Here is a 7,609-nt window from a genome sequence, read left to right on the forward strand (position 1 = left end):
ACTGAAGCTCATCAGAGCTGAACTAAAACCCCAAAAGGGTTAACTGAAACTCATATGAGTTAACGGAAGCTCATAAGAGCTAAACGGAAAGCAAACACAAGAATTCGCAACAAATGCTGAATCTCGGTTTACTTGGATAATTTACCGTCAATTCATCTTTTTCACTGAAAGATTGTACTCATTTCCTGCGTTCCGTTCCTCTGAAATTCTCAGTTTAATTTCATAACTTTTGTACATAATTTACTTATTTTCAACAATTAACATACATAAATATTAATCACCATTCATAAAATAATATTGAAATTTAATAATATTAATAAATGGTCACTAAATTTAGTTATATAAACTCACAAGTTTGATTTTTGTATTATAGCGATAATCATAATTTCATAATAAATATTCCAAATAAAACATTATATCGTTTCTAATTCAACACTTATCGATTATAATCGGGCATGTGATCAGTTTATACACGAGTCATTCATATATTTTTGTATATTTTCCTCCTCCTCCTCTCCATCCACATCCTTAGTATAAACAACACACTTGTAGGTAACATTATCTATAATTTTCACTATCTACTTATGTAAATATTCAAGCTGTCCATCTGTGTCATAGTCACTAAATTATTTTTATCTTGAGCTACAGAACTCCAAATTAAGATCCATATATCTTCTTACCATAAAATTTTCATAATTTTTGGTTGAGCCAATTAATACAGTTTATTCATTGAAGTCTCCCCTGTTCTGCTGTCTGACAGTTTCGACCCTTCTTCACTAAAAATTAATTATCTCATCATACAGGATTCTAATGATGTTTCCGTTTGTTTATCTTGAAAATAGACTCATTCAGGATTCTAAAAATATAAATTTAAGCCCCTAATTATTTTTATCCAATTTTTGATGATTTTACAAAGTTAGAACAAGGGAACCCGAAATCATTCTGACCTTGTCTCACAAAATTTATCATATCTCATGATTTACAATTTCATTGCTTACATTATTTCTTCTATAAGAAACTAGACTCAATAATCTTTAATTTCATATTTTATTCATCCTCTAATTCTATTTCTACAATTTTTGGTGATTTTTCAAAGTTAGACTACTGCTGCTGTCCAAAACAGTTTTAGTGCAAAATGTTGATTTCCATTTTGCCCCAATTTTCACAATTTATACAATTCAGTCCTTGCTCAATTAACCCCTCAATTAAGATAATTTTCTCAATTAATACTTTTCCTAAACATTATAAGTTATTTCATAACTATTGAATTTCATAATTTCTACATAAAAATCTAAATTCAAACTCTTTTACAATTAGGTCCCAAACATTCACTTTCTATTCAATTCTTACAATAAAATCAACATATAAACAATTTAAAGCTCTAATTCCATGCCAAATCATCATATACTTCCAGCACATATGTATATAAACTTTCAATTTCTTTCACTTTCAATTTCTTTCATAGAATCAAAAACTAATGAATTCAACAATAGGACCTAGTTGTAAAAGTCACAAAAACACAAAAATTTCATGAAATAATCAAGAATTGAACTTACTTGAGGTAAAAATATGAAAAACCAGCTTAATAGAACTCTTTCATGGCGTTTTTCTGATGATAATGCAGAAAAATAAAGAGAAATCTAGATAATTCCACTTTAGTCCTAGCTTTATTAAGTAAATTTTGCAATTTTCCCTTAATTCTCCTTATTTTCTTGCTGATTTCATGCCCTTGCCGTCCAGCCCAAATAGACGTTGGGTTTATTTTCCTTTTAAACCCTCTTTCTTTTATCAATTAAGCTATTTAATCATTTCCCACAATTTTTCATTTGATACAATTTAGTCCTTTTTGTTCAATTAACTATCAGAACTTTAAAATTTCTTGAGGAAACTTTAATACTAACATATTAACACTCCATAAATATTTATAAAAATATTTATGGCTCGATTTAAAATTATCGAGGTCTCGATACCTCGTTTTCGATTCTAATTATTTTAATATTTATTTTTAGTACACTATTCACTATTTCAAAATTTTTCCTAACTTCACATTTAATTTATACTCACTAAATTAATAATATTTCCTACTCATTTTTCAGATTTGGTGATCTCAAATTACTGTTCCGACACCACTGAAAATTAGACTGTTACACATTTGCATTTTCAATTTACATATTTTAAAGCCAAAATATTTTCTATTTTGTTTGCTGCATACAGAAATTAATTTTTAAATCAATGTTAATAACTTCAATTTTAAGATTTGAATTTTAGTTATTTGCATGTAGATAGATATAACTGTTTTGGAAGTAGAATTTTAGTCTTACATCTATTTAGTTTTAGGTATTTTTTGGAATTCAAACCCATTTAAGTTAATTTTAATCTTAAAAAGTGATAATTCATCAAACAAATTTTTAAAGGTATCAAAAATAAAACAGAAAAAGTCATAAGAGATAATTACAAATGAGGGAAAAACATTTATTTATAGTTGAGTTCCTTAGATCCAAGGATAGAATTTACTTTACAATTGAGATTGTTAAGAGATTTTCTCTAAGTGCTTCACTTGACCATCAAAGTTTCGAACAGACGGACTTCTCCACATGTTCCATGAATCAAGTCAGTTTGAGTGGATCAAATGAACTCAATTTAATCAATTAACCTCTTTGCGACATTTTATATGTATTTATTACGGGTTTTGATCTGCGAATTATGATAAGTAGATATGTGTATATTTTTTTTAAATTCTTTCCCTATTAAATAATTTATTTTAAAAAATAATGATTGTACTCAGTGTATTAAAGTTATGATATGAGATCACACCTAAATTCACTGTATATGATCGTCACCTTAATTATTCAATTTATTTTTTTGGTAAAAGAAAAAAATTATAGATCAATTACAGAGGAGCAATAAAATCATAAATCCAAATTTTGACCATCATTTCTAACTTGATCAGCAATTTCTGAAGGTACTTCCTAACAAACATGAGAACCAAAAGGAAAATCTTTCATCAATCTAGTTCAAGTATGAGAATTATTTGCCTCCCTCGAAACCTGCTTAATTCTCACCCTCCAATCTCTTCTATAAAGTTCTTGAATTCTCAGAATCAATCCTCTATTTATCTATTCTTAGAACTTACCATTAAGGGCTTCAACAACTAAAGCACAATCCGATTCAACAATTATATTGTTCCATTTAGCAGATCAAGCAGTTGGAGACTCATAAATTGTCTATAACTCAACTGTTCAACACTACATCTGTCAATATTTCTTCCAATCCCAAAAATCCACCTACCCTGGTCATCCTTAACCATTATCGCCAAGAAGGCTAAGCTCAAGCCTGGATTTCGTGCCCCATTCGAATTCAACCTAATAGAACCTATTGGTGGGGAATTCCAAGTTCAATCACGAATCTGTCTTCTAGGATTTCCATCCGGACATCCTGACATTTCCTTAATGGCTTTTGCCCAACACCATGCTGATTGAAGAACATGTAGAGTACTGAATTGCTCTCTTTGGAACACACAAAAATTCCTTTGTTTCCAAGTCTTCCAGCATATAATACCAAACAAGGTTTGCCAATCGACATCATTACGAATTATGCCAAATTTATTCATCAAGTTTCCAGACAGCCAAGTCTACAAAGAATAGGAGAAAAAACTATTCCTTACTCTCAAAGGAATAAGCTGCTCCCACATAATTCTCTTGCTTTGCAACAATCCCGAAGAACATATAAAATTGATTCTTCAGCACCATCACACAAACTGCAAGAAGGATTGTTAACCATACCTCTTTTGCAATGTTCGGCGTTTGTGAGCAAACATTCTTTAAGGACTAACCAAAGAAACTCTCGAACATGCTGAGGGCCAGAAAAGGACCATGCAAGCTTCCATTTGTTGCCATCGGTTGAAAAGAATATTTCATTAGAGTACTATAAGTTGATTTAAGAATAAAACTACCATTTGTAGACCACTTGAAAATCAAAGTATCACACCCTACTAAAGGGCTCGGTGCCGAAATGCCTACAATATAAGCAATAATATTATTATTCAAATAACGACTCAAGTAGCTCCAATTCCAAATACCATCAGTAGTCGTCACCTCCCTAAGAGTAATAGAAACATCAATCAACTCGGTATTAAGACAGAAGTTAACTAATGGACCAAGCTCCACAATCCAAGAAACAGTCCAGAATTTGATTAGACTTCTATCACCCACTGACCAAAAAAGGTTTTGACGAAGAAGGGGTCAAACCTTAGTTAAAGATCTCCATACAAATCAACACTGACCTTTAGAAATATCTGTTGAGAAATCATCTGTAATCTTATATTTAACTTGAAGGACTCTGACCCATTGAGCATTCTTATTGAGATAGAGTTACCCAATTTAAACAGAAAAATCTCATTTTGCTCCTTGAGACGTGGAAGCCAAGACCACCATTGGAGAAAGGTTGACAGCAATCAAACGACTTTACTAAGGCTGGCCTATGACCAGCGGCTGATTTCCGCAAATAAAACCTCAGGCAAGCTAAACGTGTATTATGTTTCTCCAAAAACAAACGCCATCAAGCAATCAATTTAGGACAGAACATTTTACACTGTTCAACCATGCAAACAAAGAAAACCAAAATCTGATCTGTATTGATAAATTTTTATAATATGATCCATCATTCCCTTTGCCTGCGAGAAAAAAAATCTTTTGAAAGGGCCTATGAGATTTTAATCATGAAGAAAATGTCACCAATTAATAGTGTATATATACATATATTAATTTTCTTTTAAAAGAAAGCATATACATATATTCAAAACGAAGAGCAGATAAAATTGCACCCAAGAGTTAAGATCGGATTTTTTAGTTTGACCTTATTATATAATGCTGGCTGGATTGAATTTTTTTTTTTTTGTAATTTATATTTTGAGATTGGTTAAGCCAAAACCCTGAAAATGATTTCCTTTTTATTTACCCTTTCAAGAGACAAACCATAACATATGCATTCATTATTACACTCAGATCTGCCATTAGTTTGTTAAATGAACTTTTTACTTTATTAGATTTGCTTCATCAAATAACAACAAAGACGAATTTGGATCAGATTAAAATAACATAAACGGTACAACTTACGAGAAAATCAATGTTCTGTTTTTGAAAATATTAATGCTTCAGTTTCCTTTTCTGGATTGAATTTACAAATGAAATCGCATCGAATAAACCAAGTAAAATTACGAGCCGTCACAGATAGATCAAAATAAAACATTGAAAAAGGCAAAGGAAAGTGATTATCATCTTCTTTACTTCTCCTTAATTAAGAGAACTTCCAACTTGCTTGCTTAGAAATGTCAACATCAACATGGTTATAGTTTGAGGGTTTTTCTAAGATGACACTAACACTTCACAAACTAAGAAGAACCAGTTATTTGAAAGCTTGGAGATTGTGGGTTGTGCTTCTCTAACACCTCCATATCCACAGATCTGATACACACATGCAAGGAACTGGAGAAATTCATTTCGCATATCGTTCATATATACACCTTTGTAAGTAGATCAGGAAGAGTAGGAATGAAAGACAAAACAAAAATTCAATGGAGCCATTCTTCTTGTAATTGTAATAAACACTTGAAACAACTGCGTAGATCCACCATTGCACCTGCATATATCTTCACCTTCACAAGTTAACTACATATACAAACTGAACCATATTTATATGCATATAGTAACATGCTAACTCGGATGTCGGGATTATATGCTACACCCTACATGTATCCATAATTATAGCTTATAATAACACTGAAAGATCATGCATCTTCATCGAATTCAACTTAGATCTAGTCAGGTAGTTAATTAAACCCTAACTAAAGATGAAAACGGAAGCTGGAATTCCTAACAGCTAGAAAATTTATTATATTTTGGTCTTTGTTTCGGGCTATGGTTTCGATGGAGTATGGTATGATTCAGCTATAACACTGTAAAAGTGCAAGTCAAGTACAAGATCTTTGTAGTCCTATCAAAATGAAACGACCATGACTGTTTTCCTTAGCCACAAGTACACAAGGTAAATGAATGATGAATCAAGTACTATGCACAGTATACATATGGAAAATAAACAGAAAATCCCTAGCATAGCAAGCAGCTGGTCTTTACAAAGATTCATAGAAAAAAATAAACAACAAAGAGAAAAAGTGAGAGAGAGAGAGAGAGAGAGAGAGAAGTGGATGACAGATAGAGAGTGAGCACGTAGAGCTTCAAGCATGAAAGGCTCAAGCATGCAAGAAAGAACCCTGTGTGCTCACTCTCTTCTGTCACCTCCCTTACCCTAAAACCCCCTTCTTCTCTTTCTTTTTTTTTGTCAGGCCAAAATCCCATGCCCTGGAGCTGGATTCTATGACTTCCCTAGCTAGGTATACATATTATCCCTATATAACATATAAAATTATATATACCTAGAAATGTTTCAATATTAGAGTACTGAAACATGTCTTGGCTTTGTTTTGCTTTGGTGTGGGAAACAATGGAGGATTTTGGGGGCTTTATATAGAATGGAAAAGAAGTTGGTTGCATCACGTTTGGAATAAATGTGGGTGTCACTCTCCATTTTTTTAATACTATTTCCGGAAATTGAAAGAAAGTATATTTTTGTTAATTAGCTGGTTTTTATACTTAGGGTTTTCGGGTTTCTCATTTACTATAATATTAGGAATTAACTTAGACAATCCTTAGGCAGTAGCACCAATAAAATATTTATTAATGGAATTTCTAATATATTATTATAAGAAGACATATTTATCTTTTTGATGAAGACAAAGGCCCATACAAATCTAACCAGACTCATTTATTCAATTACAGATTACTGTTGCCAATGCATCTAGTAATTCTAAATCTTTAAAAACTCTGCCCTCCCCAATCCTCAACCTTTCCCTTTTATGGTGGCCTGATGATAAAATCAATTTCATCTTTCCCCATTAAATGCCTTCTTGTCTTTGTTTTTGACTGTTTGCTTGGTTTAATTTAGAAAGAATGAGTAAAAAATAGATCAAATATTTTACTCATATTGGCTTGATTTCTTCCTCATTGGAATTAATTACCACACAACCATATTGTCTCTTACTACATATATAATATTGTTCCAAACATTTCTTTTTTAACTGTTCTCTTCAACTTAACATAACTTATTACCACAGTAACATAATTATGAAGTTACTAAATGAAGTTTAAAATATTTCATTCCTTTGTTTAATATTCTCTTCTTGAATAATATATGAATATTATGTTGAAAGTTATACACTTATGTGTTTTAACCTCGTTTTTTTTAAATAAAATTTTTTATTTAAGTCTTTTATAATTTATAAAATTTTACTTTGGCTCTCTAAAAATGATAAAATTGATTAATCCTCTAAAAATTATAAATTATATATTATTAAAATGACGAAATTACATTTCTACTATCATAAAAATATATAATTTAATTCTAACCTCACCTACTCATATTTTATATTAATTTTAGCTTTGTCTCGGTAAAACAAGAAGATCCCTAAAATTCTCTTACCCAGTTTTTTCTACATATAATCCCCGACTCATGATTGTATCGCATCCAATATGCTTAATTCAATTAATATTTTGTG

The 7,609-nt window shown here is 31.0% G+C and overlaps 1 long non-coding RNA gene across 1 annotated transcript; it reads right to left on the reverse strand.

Moving 5' to 3' along the window:
- Nucleotides 1–5,132: 5,132 nt before the first annotated feature.
- Nucleotides 5,133–6,505, reverse strand: LOC121229233 (uncharacterized). The gene is made up of 2 exons (XR_005926930.1): nt 6,303–6,505; nt 5,133–5,637 (listed from the first exon to the last, which is right to left on the reverse strand). It is a non-coding gene; the product is annotated as an uncharacterized lncRNA (long non-coding RNA).
- Between the last annotated feature and the right edge of the window lie 1,104 nt (nt 6,506–7,609).

This window comes from Gossypium hirsutum, chromosome A05 (genome assembly GCF_007990345.1).
Source record: "Gossypium hirsutum isolate 1008001.06 chromosome A05, Gossypium_hirsutum_v2.1, whole genome shotgun sequence".
In the NCBI taxonomy this organism is placed as follows: Eukaryota; Viridiplantae; Streptophyta; class Magnoliopsida; order Malvales; family Malvaceae; genus Gossypium; species Gossypium hirsutum.